The 12598-nt window shown below is 45.0% G+C and overlaps 1 non-coding gene across 1 annotated transcript; it reads left to right on the top strand.

Annotated features, from left to right (window-relative positions):
* The first annotated feature begins 12170 nt into the window (after positions 1-12170).
* Trnap-ugg (transfer RNA proline (anticodon UGG)) lies at positions 12171-12244 on the top strand. Its single transcript has one exon. It is a non-coding gene; the product is annotated as a tRNA-Pro (tRNA).
* Positions 12245-12598: the final 354 nt, after the last annotated feature.

Below are 12598 nucleotides of genomic sequence, written 5' to 3'. Positions count from 1 at the left end.
TTAAGGCCTAAAGATGGTGTACTAAAGCACCGAAACTGGTAGCCATATAATAAATAACATCATAAGGACGGCTGTAGGTGTTCCATTTTATTACATCGCCAAGAATGCGGTCCAAGATAACCGAACCCATCTTATTGAACTTCAGATATGGTAGCTGGCTAACTCTACGAGCCAGTGCATTATGACCACTTGCTTAGTTGCGTGTCGGTCCACCTTGGAAATGTAGCACAACAGCGGTTCTTCTTGGCACGGATTCGACGAGTACTTAAAATTTTTTCAAATTTCAGTGTCCTCACACATTAATGTGACCACCTGTCAGAACCCTGAATAACAACAAAATGGTTCAAATGGCTCTGAGCACTATGGGACTCAACTGCTGAGGTCATTAGTCCCCTAGAACTTAGAGCTAGTTAAACCTAACTAACCTAAGGACATCACAAACATCCATGCCCGAGGCAGGATTCGAACCTGCGACCGTAGCGGTCTTGCGGTTCCAGACTGCAGCGCCTTTAACCGCACGGCCACTTCGGCCGGCTGAATAACAACCTTCTGCAGCGCACACCACTGTGAGATGTGCAGGCAGAGAGTCAGTAATACTCTGGAAGGAACCAGCATGGGTGTGGAGCCAGCTGACTGCAGTCTCGTGGTCAGCCGTGCTACGTTTCGCCCTTGAGGACCTATATCGCGTACAGGCCAATCGATGAGGTCCCACAGATTCTCGATTTTGCTTAAATCTGGGGAGTTTGGTGGCCAGGGAAGTACTGTAAACTCATTCAGGTGCACGCACGCACGTGAACTTTGTGACACGTTGGATTGTCCTGTTGGTGGATTCCATCGTCCTGAGAAAAAAAATTAATTGCAGTAGGGGAGAATATGGTCACCAAGGATAGATGCATACTTACGTTGACCTGTTGTGCCTTCCACAATGACAACATCTCTCAGGGTTTGCCACGAAAAAATTCTGCAGTCCATAACGCCTCCTCCTCCGGCCTGGATCCTTCCGATGATTGTTGCAAGGTGTCTGCTTTCAGACGTTTCACGCCGATGGAGCATAACACGTGACTCATCTGAGAAGACCATCTGTCGCCACTCGGTGGACGTTGAGTTGCGGTATTGGCGTGCAAAATCGAATCTTCGTCACCGATGAACAACAGTCGGCATGTGTGCGTGAACCAGACGCCTGCTGCGAAAGACCACACATAGCAATATTCGGTGAGTGGTCGTTAAGGAGACATTGTTTCATCTGGGCGTTTTACTCAACACTTGCACGTCAATTTGCCCGTACAGTTCTGTGTAGCCGTCGTTCACCCCTGTCATCTTTTGGATGGCGCCATTTTGTCATGCATGGTGTACCTTAATCACGGCGGCACGCGAACAGTTTACAAACTTAGCCGTTTCAGAAACGCTTCAACCCCTGACCCGAAAGCCAACGATGATGCCCTTTTGGACGTATACATATGATGGAAAAGTGAGAGCTATGAACAAAATCATAAGTACTGAAAAGGTGCCACCTTCCACCTTTCCCCTTCCACTTTCATCCACAATTTCATTGTATTTCGAAACAGTGGTACCAGTGAGGTATAAAGAAGGGATAGACGAACTGTTATTTTATTTTTCAATGCATATCCGTTGCTAATCCTCAAGTCTCCTTTATGTGATTCAGTTTTTTTTTCTTCTGGTGGTTGGTTTGGGTGGTGAATGGCATGGACTGTGTCGTCTGCTCATATGTCAGAAGGAGTTTTCGTAGATGAAGTGTCAAGCTCTTGCCAGCTTGAATTTTCTTCTATGGATAGGGAAGCAGAAATGAGGGGCGAAAGACGTGTACGGTTCTGCGAGTGAGGTAGCCCACGGTTGGTAGAAAGTCCATCCCCCCACAACTTACCAGAAGAAGGAGTGGTCGCTGCTGTCGCCATGTCAGATACTCGGGCGCTGGCGCTGGAGGAGGACTGTTTGCTTTAAAATGTTCTCCGCTAATTTTGCAATCGACGAAGGGTATTGTACGTGGAATATTTAAGTTGAATTACACACTAATCCGTTCCTCTATAGGAAATATTGCTAGTAAATGAGAGGGTGATTTTTATTTAAATTACTTGCGTAGAAAAATTGTGAAGGAACGAATTAAAACCATGTCGCTTTGTCTTATGTAAAGGGCATGTTTGCAACCAGGCTAACTAGCCGTTTTTGCGAGTGCTAGTTTTGAGATTACATGGGAGTGAAGTGCAGTATTAAGTTCGTATTTCTTGATTTTGTTTTGAAAGGACAAACACAAACGTATGGTTAGTATTTTGAAATTCCATTATCTCCGGTGGACCTCGTGGTCGCGGACTGCACAGATAATCAGGACAGAGCGTACGAGATTCGAATTCAGATGAGGCCTGCCTGTCTGCCAATAAGTTGGGATTATCTGCGTGTCAACTGCAGAATTAAGTTGAAATTACTTGCGTGTGAAACCTTTTGTATGGACAAGCACGTATACACGGTGAGTATTTATAATTCTCATTGTGTCCGACGGACCTCGTGGCTGCACGGATAACATGGAGAGGGCGTGCTTCATCCGAATTCGGTCGAGGTTGGCCAGTGTAATATTGACTTGCATTAGTCAGCGTGGGACTTGATTAACTGGTTCATGAATCTTTATTTTGGGGGGGGGGGGGTAAATATTTAACTTGTTGTTTCTTTACTTAATGTAGACCAGAGCTGGGTATGTAAAGAAACTGCCCTGGTAGAAACTGTGTCGAAGTATTGCTATTTTTGACGTATTGAGTTTTGATTTAAGTAAACCGACAAATTTGGAGATAGTGAGAATGTGCCCACATTCCTGCTCTGCTATTCCCTTCTGTTTCAAACTCTCTGGGATTAGAGGACTTAGGGAGCTATTATTTGAGTACGTGTGAATGTGTAATTGGGAGCATATCCTTTCCCCTTTTCTAATCCAGAAAAACATTGCTTGAGAGAATAGTTTTTGTATGGAGACAGTAAATAATACGTTTGTTTCTTGTGAAGAGTAGGATCCGGTAGAATAATTGTCAATAGTCCACGATATTCGTAGGGGACCAGTAGTTTTAGTAGACGAAAAATGAGAGAACTGTTTCTACTGAGAGTGATTTGTCTATGGTAGGCGGAAGAGTAGACGACGCGCACGTAACGCCAGCCGTAATAAACGGTGACGGACTGTCACCCCTAATAGTGTACGACATGTTACACTGTTCCACGTTTGCGCCAGAGCCGAGGAGAACGTAGATCTGCCCTGCAATGCCATTCGGATGACGGTAGATCATCCCGGAGGGGGGTGGGCGTCTGGATGGTGCGACCTGACCCATTTCGTTGTATTCTACGACCTCTCGTGAACGATTCGGCACACACCCGTTGCTCTGCCGAAACACTTCGCCTCACAGGGGCAGCAATTTCCCGCATGGATGCATCGCATTCTCTCATGCCAACAACGCGCCCTCTTTTCAGTTCACTGATCTGACGGTACGCTTCGCGCACACGTCTGCGAAGCATCCTGCGCGTCTGCTCCAACTCACACTGATCCATTCCCTTCGGTTTATAGTGACAACGGAGCAGCAGACACATTTTACCGGTAGTGGGTGTTGCGCCGCGATATCGATGTTGGCCTTGAACACGCGGGTCGACATAGTTCAAATGCTAATCATTTCTGCAGAATATACTAATGAACATGACCCGTGAATATGAAAGTCCTATCTCTGGTCGTTCAAAATCTGTTTTTCTGACCATAAATGTATATTCAACAAAAGTACTTGTTTTTCCGAACTGTATTGGTCACTCACTGTAAGCAGACGTTCTAAATAATGTACACTTAAAGCGTAGAGAGATTCATACAATTCGCAAATGGTATTCCACACTCTTCAAGCCACTAAACGTCTTCGCCACGTTGTACTTGTATGCACTGCGTCCTGGTGACCTCGTCATACACTACAGGCTTCAGCTTTTCCTATCCATGTTTCCCTTCTGCCCGTCTAGTGACGTGTTCAGCCCACTTCCATTTGATTTGAGTCATAATTAACTTCTTATTCCAGTCTGTTCCCTGGCCATTCGTCTGCTCAAGTAATTCCCAACACTTCTCTCACCACTGTCAGCTGCTCGACCTTAAATTTTCGAATGGTGTAAGGCAAAACTGATGATATGCAGTAGTGGCGCTTCTGTCGAATACGAAGTTTTGAAAACCCTGTTTAGTTTACCAAATGGCATCAAGGCATTTTCTTTTTTCTGTTTATTTCTTTTGCTCTCCAGCTACCTTCTACAACCCAAAAGGCTAAAACTTACCAACTGATTCTATGGCTTCATTGTTAATTTATACCAAATTGTTTTCGATTATATATATTTTTAGGGTTATTACAAGCGATTTTCAAAGATACTTGTGGGTAATCTCTATAAAGTTGAATTTTATTTCACCAGAGGCAACATGACAATGTCAACAGCTAAACGAAAACTGTTTCGGACATGATGTATTAAGCTCCAGACATTCTTAGCTTTCTCAATTTAAGCGTGTGAATATATCCTCCGAGGCTGCTGAGAATAGTGTTATTGACGTTGTGATCTTCAGTGCGAAGACTGGTTTGATGCAGCTCTCCATGCTACTCTATCCTGTACAAGCTTCTTCATCTCCCAGTACCTACTGCAACCTACATCTCTCTGAATCTGCTTATGTATTCATCTCTTGTCTCCCTCTATGATTTTTATCTCCCACACTTCCCTCAAATACTAGATTTGTGATCCCTTGCCGGCCGAAGTGGCCGTGCGGTTAAAGGCGCTGCAGTCTGGAACCGCAAGACCGCTACGGTCGCAGGTTCGAATCCTGCCTCGGGCATGGATGTTTGTGATGTCCTTAGGTTAGTTAGGTTTAACTAGTTCTAAGTTCTAGGGGACTAATGACCTCAGCAGTTGAGTCCCATAGTGCTCAGAGCCATTTGAACCATTTTTTTTTGTGATCCCTTGATGGCGCAGAATGTGTCTTATTATCCGATACCTTCTTCTAATCAGATTGTGCCACAAATTTGTGTTCTCCCCAGTTCTGTTCAGTACCTGCTCATTAGTTACGTGATCTACCCATCTAATCTTTAGCATTCTTTTGTAACACCACATTTCAAAAGTTTGTTCTCTTCTTGTCTAAACTGTTTATCGTCCATGTATCACTTCCATACAAAGCTACACTCCACACAAATAATTTCAGGAAAGGCTTCCTAATACTTAAACCTGTATTCGATGCTAAGAAATTTCTCTTCTTCAGAAGCGCCTTTCTTTCCGTTGTCAGTCCACATTTTACATCCTCTCTAATTCGGCCATCATAAGTTATTTTGTTGCCCAAATCAGAAAACTCACCCTCTACTTTAAGTATCTCGTTTTCTAATCTAGTTCCCTCAGGATCACCTGATTTAATTAGACTACATTCCATTACCCCTGTTTTGCTTTTGTTGATGTTCGTCTTACGTCCTCCTTCCCGTTCATCTCCTCATCCTAGACCTTTGCTGTCTCTGATTGAATATCAACGTCATGACAAAACTCAAAAAATTTTATTGCTTCTCTATGAACTTTAATTCCCACTCCAAATTTCTACTTTGTTTCCTTTACTGCTTGCTCAGTTTACAGATTGAATAACATCGGGAATAGGCTACAACCCTGTGTCACTCCCTTCGCAACCACTACTTCCGTTTCATGCCCCTCGACTATTGTATCTGCCGATTTCTGTAAAATTTACAAACAGCCTTCCGCTCCCGGTATTTTATCCCTGCTGCCTTGAGAATTTCAAAGAGAGTATTCGAGTCACCACTGTCAACAGATTTCTCTAAGTCTGCAAATGCTATATACGTCGGTCTGCCTTTCCTTAATCTTTCTTCTAAGTCGTAGGGTCAGTACCGCCTCTCGTTTTCCTACATTTCTCTGAAATCCAAACTGATCTTCCCCGAGGTCGGCTTCTATCGTTTTCCATTCTTCTATAAGGAATTCGTGTTAATATTTTGATCAAATATAGTGTAATTATAAAGTCCGTGAACGTTTCTAAAAATGACCAAGAACAACGTAACAAATCATACAGTACGTTAAAGATATACTCTCAAAGCTTTGTTTTTACAATGTTTGCAAGTGTTGCACTCGCATATCTCCACGCTGTGTCACACGGCACACATCTAACCGATAGTCCAGTTCTGCCCTATCCGACCCAGCATATCAGGATGATGATAAGAAGAACTGCTGTGATGCGGTGTCTTAAGTTTCCGGGATTCTGTCCTAAAGGTGGAACATAAACGCTATCTTTGCTGTTACCAAATGGTTCAAATGGCTCTGAGCACTATGGGACTCAACTTCAGAGGTCATCAGTCGACTAGAACTTAGAACTACTTAAACCTAAGTAACCTAAGGACATCACACACATCCATGCCCGAGGCAGGATTCGAACCTGCGACCGTAGCGGTCTCGCGGTTCCAGATTGTAGCACCTAGAACCGCACGGCCACTTCGGCCGGCCTGCTGTTGCCCCACAAGAAAGGCTGCAGCCGTGAAAGTCCGGCGTCTGTGGCGGCCATTCGAGTAGCGCTGGGCCAGCGAAGCGGCTGCAATGAAGCCTGTCCAGCAGCGTGGCAACTCTACGTTACTCTGCAGTTCACAGTGAGCTGCCTAGCAGAGGCTTCATAAAACCATCTTCAAGCTGTTTCTCTACCATACCACTTCCGAAGCTCGTAGTCTAGTGGCTAGCGTTGTTGCCTCTGGATTACGGGGTCCCAGCTTCGATTCCCGGTCGGGTTGGGGATTTTCTCTGCCCGGGGACTGGGTTTTTGTGTTGTCCTCATCATTTCATCATCATCATCATCATCGTTCGTGAGAGTGGCTAGATTGGACTGCGAAAGAAATTGTAATGTGTAAAAATTGTGACTTTGTCTGGTCGCTGATGACCGCGCAGGTGAGCGCCCCACAAACCAAAACATCATGATCACCTACCAATCCAGTCTCTGGCAGCAAGTGGGAGAAACGAAGACTGAAATCTTCCCGTGCGAGCTCTTCTTCCTTCTATTTTATTATGATGACCATTCCTCCCTATGTAGGTGGGCGCCAACAAAATATTTTCACACTCTGAGGACAAAGTTGGTGATTGAAATTTTATGAGAAGATCCTGCCACAAAGAAAAACGCCTTTGTTTTAGTGACTGCCATGCCAATACGTGTATCATATCCGTGGCACTCTCCCCCCTATTTCGAGATACTACGAAACGAGGTGGCCTTCTAGGAACTTTTTGGATGTCCTCCGTCAATAGTATCTGTTGTGCATGTGACACCGCGCAGAAATACTCTAGAGAAGAAGGGCAAGCGTGGTGTAAGGAGTCTCTTTAGTAGACCTGTTCCATTTTCTTAGTTTTCCACCAAGAAATCCCTGGCTTTGGTTTGCCCCCCCCCCCCCCCCCACAACATTATCTACAGGGTTATTACAAATGATTGAAGCGAATTCACAGCTCTACAATAACTTTATTATTTGAGATATTTTCACAATGCTTTGCACACACATACAAAAACTCAAAAAGTTTTTTTGGGCATTTACAAATGTTCGATATGTGCCCCTTTAGTGATTCGGCAGACATCAAGCCGATAATCAAGTTCCTCCCACACTCGGCGCAGCATGTCCCCATGAATGAGTTCGAAAGCATCGTCGATGCGAGCTCGCAGTTCTGGCACGTTTCTTAGTAGAGGAGGTTTAAACACTGAATATTTCACAACCCCACAGAAAGAAATCGCATGGGCGTAAGTCGGGAGAGCGTGGAGGCCATGACATGAATTGCTGATCATGATCTCCACCACGACCGATCCATCGGTTTTCCAATCTCCTGTTTAAGAAATGCCGAACATCATGATGGAAGGGCGGTGGAGCACCATCCTGTGGTACGTTTAGCTCCCTGCTTGCTTTATTCGTCGACTTCCGCGGGCTACGCGTGAAACTTGCCCGCACGCGTTCAACCGTTTCTTCGCTCACTGCAGGCCGACCCGTTGATTTCCCCTTACAGAGGCATACAGAAGCTTTAAACTGCGCATACCAACGCCAAATGGAGTTAGCAGTTGGTGGATCTTTGTTGAACTTCGTCCTGAAGTGTCGTTGCACTGTTATGACTGACTGATGTGAGTGCATTTCAAGCACGACATACGCTTTCTCGGCTCCTGTTGCCATTTTGTCTCACTGCGCTCTCGAGCGCTCTGGCGGCAGGAACCTGAAGTGCGGCTTCAGCCGAACAAAACTTTATGAGTTTTGCTACGTATCTGTAGTGTGTCGTGACCATATGTCAATGAATGGAGCTACAGTGAATTTATGAAATCGCTTCAATCATTTGTAATAGCCCTGTATATGATCGTTCCAGTTCAAGTTACTCGTAATTGCAATCGCTAAGTATGTAATTGAATTTACAGCCTTTACACTTCTGTGTTTTATTCTGCAACCGCTATTTAGTGGATTCCGGTCGCGGTGGCCGAGCGGTTCTAGGCGCTTCAGTCCGGAACCGCGCGACCTCTATGGTCGCAGGTTCGAGTCCTGCCTCGGGCATGGATGTGTGTGATGTCCTTAGGTTAGTTAGGTTTAAGTAGTTCTAAGTTCTAGGGGACTGACGACCTCAGATGTTAAGTCCCATAGTGCTCAGAGCCATTTGAACCATTTTTTTAGAACTCCTGTGTATGACCTCACACTTTTCATTATTTAGAGCCAATTGCCACTTTTGTGCGCCTTACAGATATCTTGTCTGCATCTTCATGTAATCTGTTGTTATCATTTGATGACTTCATACGATGGTAAATGGCGGTAAATGACAGCATCATCTGTAAACAATCTAAGAGGCCTGTTCAGATTTTCTCCTACATCGTCTATGTAGATTAGGAACAACCGAGGATCTATAACACTTCCCTCGCAACGCCAGATACTACTTCTGTTTTGCTCGATAACTCTCCGTCTAGTACTATAAACTGTGACTTTCTGACAGCAAATTACGAATTCAGTAGCGCAACTATGCTCCATAGGCACGCAATTTGATTAGAAGTAGCATGTGAGCAACTGTGTCAAAAGCCTTCTAGAAATTTAAAAATACGGAATTAATTTTACATCGCTTGTCGATAGCACTCATTACTGCGAGAGAATGAAGAGTTAGTTGTGTTTCACAAGAACAATATTTTCTGAACTGGGCTGGGTGTTTGTGAATAAATCGTTTTCCTCGATGTCTCATTCAGGTAATCTCGTACACAATATTGGGAATGTGAAGGCCGTCATCTCGTTGAACGATGAAATCCCTCCTCTCATTACAAGTTGCGGTGTGAGCCACAATTGCAATATGTCGGGATAGGTAATATCACTGAGTGAAGGAAAAGACAAAGGACGTGTCACATTAGCAGCTGCTCCTTGGAACGCCATGCTAAGAGGGGGCCAGGGACGCCCAAATGCAGGATTTGTATAGTGTGCATATCACACACAATTAGTAGCGAAAATTGTAAGACTCTAAGAAAGAGGGTAAAGAGGGGAAGGAGGGTGTCACCAAATGAAAAGTCTCTTGTGTGGAATAAATTCTCGAACCTTCCATGGGTCCATAGACTGTCCTGGACACAGACGGAACACATTAACCTGCTCGAAGTCCTTGACGTATTCGACATTTCATGTGTACTCTCTGTCCCCTAGATGTGTGTCTTGTGTTGGTTGACATTTCCCTAAAGATGAAAAGTGGCTTCATTGCCGAAGATTATTTTGCCTTTTGAAGATGGTTCACCATATCAATGTAGACCTTCAAACAACGAACCTCCCAGAATTTCTTACTCACTTCATTATTGTTTGTGAATTTGTGTGGTCTTGTGTGAAACTTACCACGCAACAACGACTAAATTGTAGCACGCAAAATGCCTTCTGTGCCTTCTTCGTCGGCATTTTCAGCAGCTACGATCGGTAGCGCTCCGGTCGCCGGTTTTCGAAACGAACTTATCGGCACCATGTCAAAATTTGACAGTTTCTGTTTCACAGAGGCCATCATGTGTAATGTTTAGCCATTTAACTAAACCGATTTTTGAAATGCTTCATGCACTTAATAATTATGTCGTGCAAATGATGATTTATCATTGAGGTAGTCATTCTTCAATGTACTGACATAGACTGCATAAGTGCCAGGTCTCTAAAGGGTTGCTTCTACAAATTTTTTAAAGCTGGGTTATAAGCTTTCTAACATGCTGCCAGAAAATCTGCAGCATGGTACTTGCTTTCCCCCGAAAAAGTCTTACCACTGGGTACTTGCGTCATAAGCCACCCCATACTCCCATTAGCCCCAAATACTTCTACATTGCTTAATCTACTGTTCACTTTGTCAATTTCTACATTACACTTTGCAGTAACAGCAGCCAAATTTTCAATTTCCTTTCATAGACCGCTAGCTGTGCTTGCCAGTTGACCTAAAAATAAAGCTCTGGTTTTATCACAACTAGCAACAATCTTCTGATCCACAGCAATCAGAGCTTGCCTTGGCTCATCATTCCCTGTGTCACACAACTGCCTGCGTGAATCAATTCTACCCCTTAATTCAACAGCAACCACATCAATCTTAGCATTCAAGTTTCCTTCTACCTCCTCAAATTTCCTTCTACCTTACAAATTTTTATGATAAATCCCCCAATTCATGATTTAATTCTCTGATTTTTGCCCTCAGAGAACTTTCCATATCCCCCATATCAGTTTTTAATTCAGTTTTGAAATCCCCCATATCAGTTTTTAATTCAGTTCTGAATTCCCCCATTTGGCTCATTAATGATCTGAGCATAGCCACTTCCCTAGCTTCTGCTTCTTCTCCCTTTCCGTGCGGGCTCTGAGGGTCACTCCCACCCCCTGTAGACTCAACACCACTAGCTGACTTAGCAGAATCTTGCTAAATTCGGGCTCCATAGCTAAACTGACTGTGAGATAGAGAACTGAGAACTTAATGCGCCTGCTGCCAACACTTAGCTTTGTTGAGACTGCTGCTGCGTTAAGACTGCTGCCTGATGCTGTCGGTTGCCGTGCAGTGAGGTGCGGTGCGGTGTGGCGTGGAACGGTTTGCATGTCGACAGCGGAAGCGGCCCCCCCCCCCCCCAGCTCCGGAGTGCGGCGGCGATGTCGGCGCGACAATGTTTGGCGGAGAGCGACGCTTCAGCTCCCGGTTTGGTGATCGACGTCGGACTCAGTGTACTGCTCGGCGATCGGCAACGCGTTTCTCTCAATGTTCTTCACTTTCAAACGCAATCCTGCACTGTCTACCGAACTTGTTCAGTTAAGACAATCCCGGACGATCCCCCATATTACGACGGTACTGGGCACTACACACTGATGTTAGAATGTATGAAGATAGTAACTGTTCTCGAAAGAACAGATACCACAGATGACCGTGCAGCTTCTCTAGAACAAATTATAATGAATTGAAACCCTCAGCTGCCGCCATGTGTAGTTGATATACCTCGATGCGAACAGCTGAAAATGTGTTCCCCGACGGGGACTCGGACCCCGAATTTCCTGCCTACATGGCATTCATCTGTGTCCTCGGTGGCTCAGATGGACAGAGCGTCTGCCATGTAAGCAGGAGATCCCGGGTTTGAGTCCCGATCAGGGCACCCGCGCGGGATTAGCCTAGCGGTCTACAAGCGCTGCAGTCATGGACTGTGCGGCTGGTCCCGGCAGAGGTACGAGTCCTCCCTCGGGCATGGGTGTGTGTGTTTGTCCTTAGGATAATTTAGGTTAAGTAGTGTGTAAGCTTAGGGACTAATGACATTAGCAGTTAAGTCTCATAAAATTTCACACACATTTTGAACAATCGGGACACTCATTTTCAGCTGTCCTGGTGGAGGTATATCAATAACACCTGTCGGAAGCTGAGGGTTACAATTAATTATCATTTATTCTAGAGAAGATGCACGGTCATCAATGGTATCTGTTCTTTCGAAAGCAGTTACTGTCTTCATGTATATAGTTAAAGGCTACCCATCCATTGGCCTTTGTCTGTGCGAATACGCACAGGTTACCCGAACTCTTGCGGGAATCGTCACCTTGGTGTGCACGAGTAATGGTTGGATGGGCAAATATCTATTAGGTACATTACGTATGTAGATTGTGGACAGCTGGGAATGTAAGTCTCACGGGAAGCGTGCAAGATATAAGTCCCTGCAGTCACGCTATTCATCTGTGTCCTCGGTGGCTCAGATGGACAGAGCGTCTGCCATGGAAGCAGGAGATCCCGGGTTCGAATCCCGGTCGGGGCACACATTTTCAGCTGTCCCCATGGAGGATATCAACAACACCTGTCGGTAGAAGTTAGAATAGTTTGGCTAGAGCCATCACGTGCTATGGCACTAAAAAATATATATTTGTTACACTCAGCTTAATTGAGTAGCCCAGAGATGTGGCTGGTCTCAATGTTTGGCTACGTTTTTACGACATAGGGTGCCAACTCAAATGGTTCAAATGACTCTGAGCACTATGGGACTTAACATCTGAGGTCATCAGTCCCCTAGACTTAGAACTACGTAAACCTAACTACCCTAAGGACATCACACACATCCATGCCCGGGGCAGGATTCGAACCTGTGACCGTAGCAGCCGCGTGGTTCCGGACT

Source organism: Schistocerca serialis, chromosome 5, assembly GCF_023864345.2.
Source record: "Schistocerca serialis cubense isolate TAMUIC-IGC-003099 chromosome 5, iqSchSeri2.2, whole genome shotgun sequence".
NCBI lineage: Eukaryota > Metazoa > Arthropoda > Insecta > Orthoptera > Acrididae > Schistocerca > Schistocerca serialis.
Note: the sequence above shows the minus strand (reverse complement) of the source record. Positions and strands in the feature narration are given on the sequence as shown.